Source organism: Saccopteryx leptura, chromosome X, assembly GCF_036850995.1.
Source record: "Saccopteryx leptura isolate mSacLep1 chromosome X, mSacLep1_pri_phased_curated, whole genome shotgun sequence".
NCBI lineage: Eukaryota > Metazoa > Chordata > Mammalia > Chiroptera > Emballonuridae > Saccopteryx > Saccopteryx leptura.
Window position 1 is genome coordinate 41,042,022 of NC_089516.1, and position 10,077 is coordinate 41,052,098.

Sequence of the window (10,077 nt, forward strand, 5' to 3'; positions counted from 1 at the left end):
CACCTGGATGTGAGGTAACTTCCTGAGGCCCGAGAAATAACAGTATCGAAAGATCAGGGCAGACGATGCCTACTGCTTGTACAAGGACATGAGTAGCACCTCTTTCCAACAGCCTGGCTGGAAAATCTCAGGGTTCATGAAACGTTGGTTAGAGAACTTAGAAGGCTATTTTCTTGGTCATGGAGAATAATTTTGCCTGAACTCACCACTGCTGCAGTTCTACCAAACAAGTCATAAAAAGAAGACCCAAAAGACCAAAGTATTTCCAAGATTTTAACTGCATACTAAAAAAATGGCAAAAAGAGTTTCAGCAATGCAAAAATATCTATCCTTTATTCAAGGAGATAAGTAACATTTACAACCAGACATCTATCACATCTTATCAGGCATGCAAAAAAGCAGGAAAACCCGTACTGAAATGATGAATGAATCAATTGTATCTCACCCAGAAGTGACACAGATGTTAACAGCAAGCAGGAACATTAAAACAGCTATTATAACTGTATTGAATGTGTTTGAAAGTTACGATATTTAAAATATTAAAAAGACACAAACGAACGTCAGATGAAAACTGTAACATGAAACATAACAAAACACAGTGGATGGAACTAATGGCAGGTAAAATATTGCAGAAAAATACTGAAGACAGCAATAGAAATTATCCAAAATTAAGCACAAGGAGAACAGAAATATTGTAATAAGTTACACAGCATCACTGAGCTGGGGACACGTTCAAGCAGCCTCATAAATGTGCACTTGGTGTCCCCGGAGAGTGAGTCAAAGAGTGGGGACAGATAAAATTTTTGAAGAAATTACACCCCTAAGTATTCCAAGAAGGATGGAAATTAATTCACATGCAAGAAGCTCAGCAACGTCTGAGCACAAGTAACATGAAAACTATAGGCCTGACCTGTGGTGGCGCAGTGGGATAAAGCGTCGACCTGGAACACTGAGGTCGCCGGTTCGAAACCTTGGGCTTGCCTGGTCAAGGCACATATGGGAGTTGACGCTTCCTGCTCCTCCCCCTTCTCTCTCTCTCTGTCTCTCTCTCTCACTCCTCTCTCTCTCTAAAAAACCAATAAATAAAAAAAATATTTAAAAAAAAATATTTAAAAAAAAACAAAAAACATGAAAACTATAGCAGGGCACTTGAGCAAAACCAGTGACAAAGGGAAATATTAGAGCAGCCAGAGGAACAAACCATATTTCCTTATGAATAAGAAGCTCTCCTGCATAACACACACCTTAACGTTGGGCCCTGAAATGTGGAAAAAAGACAAGAACCACGAAAAAGCTGAAAATGCAAGTAAAGAATCTACAACCACAGTGTAAGACGGACCCAGTCGTTTTGCTTGTTCGTTTGTTTTTTGTATTTTTCTGAAGTTGGAAACGGGGAGGCAGACAGACTCCCGCATGGGCCCAACCGGGATCCACCCGGCACGCCCACAAGGGGGCGATGCTCTGCCCGTCTGGGGCATAGCTCTGCCGCAATCAGAGCCATCCTAGCGCCTAAGAGGCCACAGAGCCATCCTCAGCATCTGGGCAAACTTTGCTCCAATGGAGCCTTGGCTGCGGGAGGGGAAGAGAGAGACAGAGAGGAAGGAGAGGGGGAGGGGTCCGGACCCAGTTTTGAGACCTCCAATTTTTCAAAAAAGATTTACCGTATACATGGGCAAATACGGTAAATCTTTAGTTCATCTTCAATTATAGTTGACATAGTACTTTATGTACAACATACTGATTCAATATGTATATACTTTACAAAGTGAACACTGTAACTCTAGTAACCACCTGTCACCATTATAGTGTTGTTATGGTATTATTGATATTACCTTTCCTATGTATTACACCCCATGACTTATTTTATAACTGGACGTTTGTACTTCCTATTCCCCTTCTCCTTTTATGCCTGTTCCCCATCACCTCCCTTCTGGCAACTAGCAGTTGATAATTTTCTATATTTACAAATTTGAAACAAGAAATTAATTGCAGAGAGAATAGTATTTCCTTTGAAATTAAGTGATGGGTATAGCAACATCTTTAAAGTACTAAAAAAAATATCTGTCACCTAAGATCCTATAAGCGGTCAAAATATATTTAAAAGAGAGTGTTAAAATAAAGTCTTTTCAGACATAAAATCTATGAGGATTCCTAAGCTATAGATTCCTTGTACAAGAAATGTTAAAGTATGTCCGTCAGGCTGCAGGAAAGAAAAGGATACCAAATGGAAATTTATTTATTTATTTATTTATTTATTTATTTATTTATTTATTAATAGATTTTATTTATCCCTTTTAGAGAAAAGAGAGAGAGAGAAAGAAGGGGGGAAAAGCAGGAAGCATCAACTCCCATATGTGCTTTGACTGGGCAAGCACAGGGTTTTGAACCCGTGACCTCAGTGTTCCAGGTCTATGTTTTACCCACTGCACCACCACAGGTCAGGCTTAAATGGAAATATAGATCCACACTAAAGAATGCAGAGCACTTGCAATGGTAATTAATTGCATGAGTAAAGGTCTAAGAGTTTTCTCACCATTTAAAATCTGTGAAAGATATTTGACAGATTATAAAAAAATAACAATGTAGTTTACATAGACATATGTAAAATAAAATGTGTGAAAACACCATGCAGTAGTTGGGGGAGAGAAATGGAGTATTATTGCAATGATCTCACAGTATAATTAAGGTAAATAAAATACTTTTTTTTCTTATAACATTATACTGTTAAATAAAGAAATATGTGATAAGTAATAGAGGTATGTGTGGTAAGTTCAAGGTGAAACACTAAAATAAGAATACGAGTGTGAGTGCTAGTAAGACTAAAAAAGAAATAAAATGCCCTCCCACAGACACAAAAGGGCAGAAAACCGCAAAGGGGAAACACAGAGCAGAGGGAAGAGAAACAGCCTCCCAGGAACAGTCCAGCCTTACTATCTCTGCCACGTTCAGTCATGGGCTGACAGCAGACTGCGGAGAAAGTGTGTCTAGTAGAAACATGGGGGTGGTGCCCTCAGTGACATTCCCTGCGGGCAGACTCCTGAGACGCACTCCTCAGGACTCTCACATTGCTGCCTCTGTCTAGAGAACTCTGCAGTCCTCACTGCTTACTTACCCTGTCCCTTTAGTTCTGACATTTGTGCTTCTTCCTCAGGTAAGGTCATGAGACTTCCCCAAAATCTACAGTTGGTGAAAAATGTACTCTTCATTCCCTCTAACCTAGGTAGTGCCTCTAAACTTGTTGTAATTATTTGTAAGACTGTCTTTCTCCCCAAAACCACCTAGAGTGTGATTTGAGTAGTGACACCAGTGTCCATCTCAGTGTTCCTTGGAGTTCTTGGAATTCACAGCATGTTCATCCCTTCATTAGAGGTTTGCAAGGCTGATCTTCAGGCTTGAACCCTTAGCAACTATAATGATCGGCTCAGGTGTCACTTAAATGAAGCTGATTTTGAACATCCCATTGAAAACTTCATATATGCTGAAAGGAACAACCAGTCACCATGATCAAGTGTGATTTATTCCTGGGGTGCAGGGTAGTTCAACTTGAGGGAATCAAGAAGTATAATAATAATCACATCATCATCAATACAGAGGCATAACGAGCATTTGACATAATAAAACACCTTTAGTGACAAAAACCTTAACAGATTAAGAATAGAAGGAGCATACCTCCAACATAACAAAGGCCATATAAAACACACCTACAGCTAACAATACTCAACAATGAAATATTGAAAGTTTTTCCACTGTGCTCCGAAACAAGACAAGAATTCTCACTCTTATTAGTCTTATTTGATATAGGACTGAAAGATCTATCTAGAGCAATTAGTCAAGGCAAGGAAATAAAAGATGTACAAAAGGAAATGGATAAGAAGAATTCTTATTGGCAGGTGATATAATTTTGCGTATAGAAAATCTCAAAGACTCAACCAAAAAACTGTTGGATTAATAAACAAATTCAGTAATGTTGCAAGTTACAAAATCAACATATAGGAAACAATTGCATTTCTGTGTATGTACAGACTATTATTGACTTGTTTTCTTTTTTTTAAAGATTTTATTTATTCATTTGAAGGAAGAGAGAAAGAGAGAGAAGGGATACACAAGGAGTGAGGGTCAGGAAGCATCAACTCCCATATGTGCCTTGACCAGGTAAGCCCAGGGTTTTGAACTGGTGACATTAGCTTTCCAGGTCAAAGTTTTATCCACTGCCCCACCACAGGTCAGTCCCTTGACTTATTTTCTTTAACATCAAGAAAAGCAAGGAGCATAGTTTTCATAACATTCTAGGACTCAGTATACCTTTGTCAGACCTCAGTTATTTACACACCAACTGTAGAATCAATGCCATGTCTGACACCAGCTACAATGTTATTTAATCAACCTATTTATTTAAATAAAACACATTTTCTTAAAGATTTTATTTATACATTTTAGTTAGGGAAGACAGAGAGAATGACAGAGAGAGAGAGAGAGAGAGAGAGTGAGCGAGAGAGATACCGAGAGAGAGAGAGAGAGAGAGAGAGAGAGAGAGAGAGAAGTTGTGAAGGAACAGAATGTATCAACTCACATATGTACCTTGACCAGGCAAGCCTGGTGTTTTGAACCGGCAAACTCAGCATTCCAGGTAGACATTTCATCCACTGCGCCACCACAGGTCAGGCTAAAATACATTTCCAAACTCAAATTTATTTAGAAAGGTAACTTTTGAAAGATGACGTCAGAGTAATGGCGCGGAAGGAAGTGATACCGATAAATCTCACCAAAAACTCAACAAGATCTTCAACCAGAAGCAGAAAAATCTATCCTTGGAGGCTCCAGATGTTCCGCAATACACCCGAAGGTATGGTGGAGTGAAAAGTTGGCTATATATATAATCAAACCCCGAAGGAAATAGGGAGTAAGAAATGCTCCGCCTTCCTCACTAACCTAAATATGGCTGCTTTCACTGGGAACTGAGAGTATAAAAACTGAGATGGGCAAAGGGGTGAATAGATCCAGGCCATAGCACAAATGGCTGAACAAGTCTTTGGCTAGGAGATCCAAGCCGAGGAAAAACTGTGCCTGCGGCAACCCAGTCAATACGAGCTAACACTCGCGCCAAACCCAGATAAAGAAAAACAAGTGGGGCAGCCATTTGCCCTGATCTCCTGGTAGGCGCGCACAGATAGTGGGCAAGAGATTCCTTCCAAAGCCCCAGGAGTGGGCGCCCATGTTATCCCACAGAGAGGCAGAGTCAGAGGCTTTTGTGTGGGCCAAAAGCAGAAACTCCAGGCCATTCCAGTGCCCTGAAAATGTCACGCAGAGGGAGGGAGCGAGAGCCAATTGCAACGCTGGAACTTTTCTGTGTGGGCGGGGGTTTCACTCAGAAGGTGAGGCGGCCGGCCTGATATCCTGGTCTGCGCACGCAGATAGTGAGCGAGAGATTCCTCCGAGCACCCTGGGAGTGGGCACCTGCCCGCCTGTGTTACCGGACAGAGTGTCAGAGCCAGAGGTCTTTGTGTGGGCGGAAGCTCCGCCTTATTATGCTAGCAGCTCTGAATGACTGAGCCTTACCCAGAGCCCTGTGTTGAGTGGGAATAGGGTGAGGAGTTGCCAGCTCTTTGAGCCTCTTACTCTCCAGGCAGAGGCAGCAGCAACCCCATAGCCAGATCATCAGGCTACTAATTCAGGAAGGAAAGACTAGGAGAGAGGCTCCAGGAACACGGACTCTCTCACTGTTGGAGCCTACAAATGCTAATGAGCCGTGACTGCCAACGAGACTGAAGCCCAATACATGACATCGCCATAGAGACTTATGAACTGCAAACCTCTACCTGAGCGTGCGAAAGGCGCAGAACCCAGGGTACAGAGTCACCAACCAGAAAGAGGGAGAGAAAAGATAAGGCAAGAAGATAACCTCTCAAAATCAAGAATAATCCACAGACTTTATAACCTATCCCATTTTATTATATTTGTTCGTTTGTTTCTCTTGTCTTCATTCTTGATTTTTTTTTCCTCCTCCAATTTGGTTGTTTAATTCTCTACCAGTCTTACTCTCTCCTCTCCTTGAACTACACTACACATAAGTGTTATATCTCCCATTATCTTTTCTTTCCTAATCCTTTCTCTCTGAGGGTTGCATTCCAAATCCCTTAACTCTCTCTCTCTCTCTCTCTCTCCTTTTTTCTTTTTTTCTTCTTTTAGTGGTTCCCTCTTTCTCTCTCTCTCTCTCTCTCTCTTTCTTTTCTCCCTCTATATTAGTTTCTTCCTTTCTCCTTTACGTCTCCTCTCATTCAATCCTCAATACCGAACGAATTATCTTATCTGGGACTCAAACTTATGTTTGTGGCATTTTGGGGGGTTTCTACTTCACTTTTTAAACTCACTAGTAGTGCTCCCATCCCTGGCTCTCCATTTTATCTAGTTCTTTTTCCACTAAATACAATAGTAATTTTTAAATTCCCCCCCCCATTTTCCTGTTTCCGTCTTATTCCTCTCATCAAATCTCTTAGTCAACCAGCACCTAAAACAAATCATTTTATTTGTGATCTAAATTTTATCCTTATTTTCTTCTTATGGGTCCATACCCCATTTTTGGCCCTTTATTACTTCTCCCCAATTCAGGCCCTCCATTACAAGCAGTGTTTGTTTTATTTAGTATAATATTATTCACAGTTCACCACAAGATTTTCTCAAGAAAGAGGGGAGAGGAGATGAGAGGAAAATAGGAGGGGGAGGGGAAATAATTTCCTGTTTTATTTTATTTTATTTTTAATTTTTAATTAAAAAAACTTATTTTTTATTTTTTCAAACTTTTTATTCTTTATTAAATCTCATTAATACTATTAACAAAACCACCCTCAGATGCCATTAGGGAAGGGAAAATCTAATATCATGGATACAAAAGAAAGAGAGATAACACAGATAGATGAGGAAAAATTATGGAGAAAAAGTTTAATATATTGGAAACCTTGGAGTTAAATGACTGAAGATTTAAAATAGAAATCCTAAAAATACTCAGAGATATACAAGAAAACACAGAAAGGCAATTTAGGGAGCTCAGAAAACAACTCAATGAACACAAAGAATATATTTCCAAGGAAATTGAAAGTATAAAAACAAATCAAAGGGAGATGAAAAACTCAATTCATGAGCTGAAAAACGAGGTAACAAGCTTAGCTAATAGAACAGGCCAGATAGAAGGTAGGATTAGTGAAATAGAACACAAGCAACTTGAGGCACAACAGAGAGAAGAAGAAAGAGACTCAAAAATTTTAATAAATGAGATAGCCTTACGGGAATTATCTGACTCTATCAAAAAGAATAACATAAGAATAATAATAAGTATATCAGAGGGAGAAGAGAGAGAAAATGGAATGGAGAACATACTCAAACAAATAATAGATGAGAATTTCCCAAGCCTGTGGAAAGAACTAAAGCCTCAAATTCAAGAAGCAAACAGAACTCCGAGTTTTCTTAACCCCAACAAACCTACTCCAAGGCACATCATAATGACATTGGCACAAACCAACGGCAAAGAAAAAATTCTCAAGGCACCCAAGGAAAAGAAGAATACAACCTACAAAGGAAGGCCCATTAGATTTTCATCAGATTTCTAACAGAAACTCTACAAGCTAGAAGAGAGTGGACCCCAATATTTAAAGTCCTGAAAGAGAGGAACTTTCAGACACGAATACTATACCCATCAAAGCTATCCTTCACATACGAAGGAGAAATAAAAACATTCACAGATACAGAAAAGATGAGGGAATTTATCATCAGAAAACCCCCACTCCACGAATTACTAAAGGGGGTTCTCCAATCAAATACAAAGAACAAAAAAATAAAAACAAAGCCACAAGTAAAAGCTCCAAGAAGAACACAATAAAACCAAATTTAAACTGTGACAACAACAAAAAGAAAGGGGGTGTAGAGGATGGAGATTAACAGTAGCAAAGGATGATGGATTGCAAAAGTAGTCACAAGATAGTGCACTACAATGAACAGGGTAGGAACACTTTTCATTACTTAATGGTAACCACCATTGAAAAAACCACCACAGAAGCCCATGATTTAAAAAAGATAGCAACAGAGAAAAAAATGTTTGAAATACAACCAAATAAAAAAAGATAGAAAAACGAAAGAGAAGGATCAAACAAGACACAAAATTAACAGAAAGCAATCTATAAAATGGCAATAGGGAACTCACAAGTGTCAATAATTACAGTAAATATAAACAGATTAAACTCACCAATAAAAAGACACAGAGTAGCAGAATGGATTAAAAAAGAAAATCCAACTATATGCTGCCTACAAGAAACTCATCTAAGCAACAAGGATAAAAACAAATTCAAAGTGAAAGGCTGGAAAACAATACTCCAAGCAAATAATATCCAAAAAAAAGCAGGCGTAGCAATACTCATATCTGATAATGCTGACTACAAAACAGTAAAAGTACTCAGAGACAAAAATGGTCATTTCATAATGGCTAAGGGGACACTGAATCAAGAAGACATAACACTTTTTAATATATATGCACCAAACCAAGGAGCACCAAAATATATAAGACAGCTACTTAACTGACCTTAAAACAAAAACTGACAAAAATACAATCATACTTGGAGAACTCAATATACCGCTGACGGCTCTAGATCGGTCATCCAAACAGACAATCAACAAAGATATATTGGCCTTAAACAAAACACTAGAGCACCTGGATAAGATAGACATCTACAGGACATTTTATCCCAAAGTGACAGAGTATACATTTTTCTCCAGTGTACAAGGATCATTCTCAAGAATTGACCATATGTTGGGCCACAAAAACAACATCAGCAAATTCAGAAAAATCGAGGTTGTACCAAGCATATTTTCTGATCATAAAGCTTTGAAACTAGAATTCAACTGCAAAAAGAGGGAAAAAATCCAACAAAAACGTGGAAACTAAACAACATACGTTTAAAAAATGAAGGGGTCAAAGAAGAAATCAGTGCAGACATCAAAAGATATATAAAGACAAATGAAAATGACAATACGACATATCAGAATGTATGGGATGCAGCAAAAACAGTGATAAGAGGGAAGTTCATATCACTTCAGGCATATATGAACAAACAAGAGAGAGCCCAAGTGAACCACTTAACTTCAAACCTTAAGGAACTGGAAAAAGAAGAACAAAAAACCAAAACCACCCAAAGAAAGGAGATAATAAAAATCAGAGCAGAAATAAATGAAATAGAGAACAGAAAAACTATATAAAAAATTAATAGAACAAAGAGCTGGTTCTTTGAAAAGATCAACAAAATTGACAAACCCTTGGCAAGACTTACCAAGGAAAAAAGAGAAAGAACTCATATAAACAAAATCCAAAATGAAAGAGGAGAAATCACCACGGACATCGTAGATATACAAAGAATTATTGTAGAACACTATGAAAAACTTTATGCCACTAAATTTAACAACCTAGAAGAAATGGATAAATTCCTACAACAATACAACCTTCCTAGACTGAGTCAAGAAGAAGCAGACAGCCTAAGCAGACATATTAGTAGAGAAGAAATAGAAAAAAACATTAAAAACCTCCCCAAAAATAAAACTCCAGGCCCAGACGGCTATACCAGCGAATTTTATCAAACATTCAAAGAAGACTTGGTTCCTATTCTACTCAAAGACTTCGAAAAATTGAAGATGAAGCAATACTTCCAAAAACATTTTATGAGGCCAACATAACCCTCATACCAAAACCAGGCAAGGATGGCACAAAAAAAGAAAACTACAGACCAATATCTCTAATGAATACAGATGCTAAAATACTAAACAAAATACTAGCAAATCGAATACAACAACATTAAAAAAATAATACATCAGCCCTGGCCGGTTGCCTCAGTGGTAGAGCGTCGGCCTGGCGTGCAGAAGTCCCGGGTTCGATTCCCAGCCAGGACACATAGCAGAAGCGCCCATCTGCTTCTCCACCCCCCCTCCTTCCTCTCTGTCTCTCTCTTCCCCTCCCGCAGCCAAGGCTCCATTGGAGCAAAGATGGCCGGGGCACTGGGGATGGCTCCTTGGCCTCTGCCCCAGGCGCTAGAGTGACTCTGG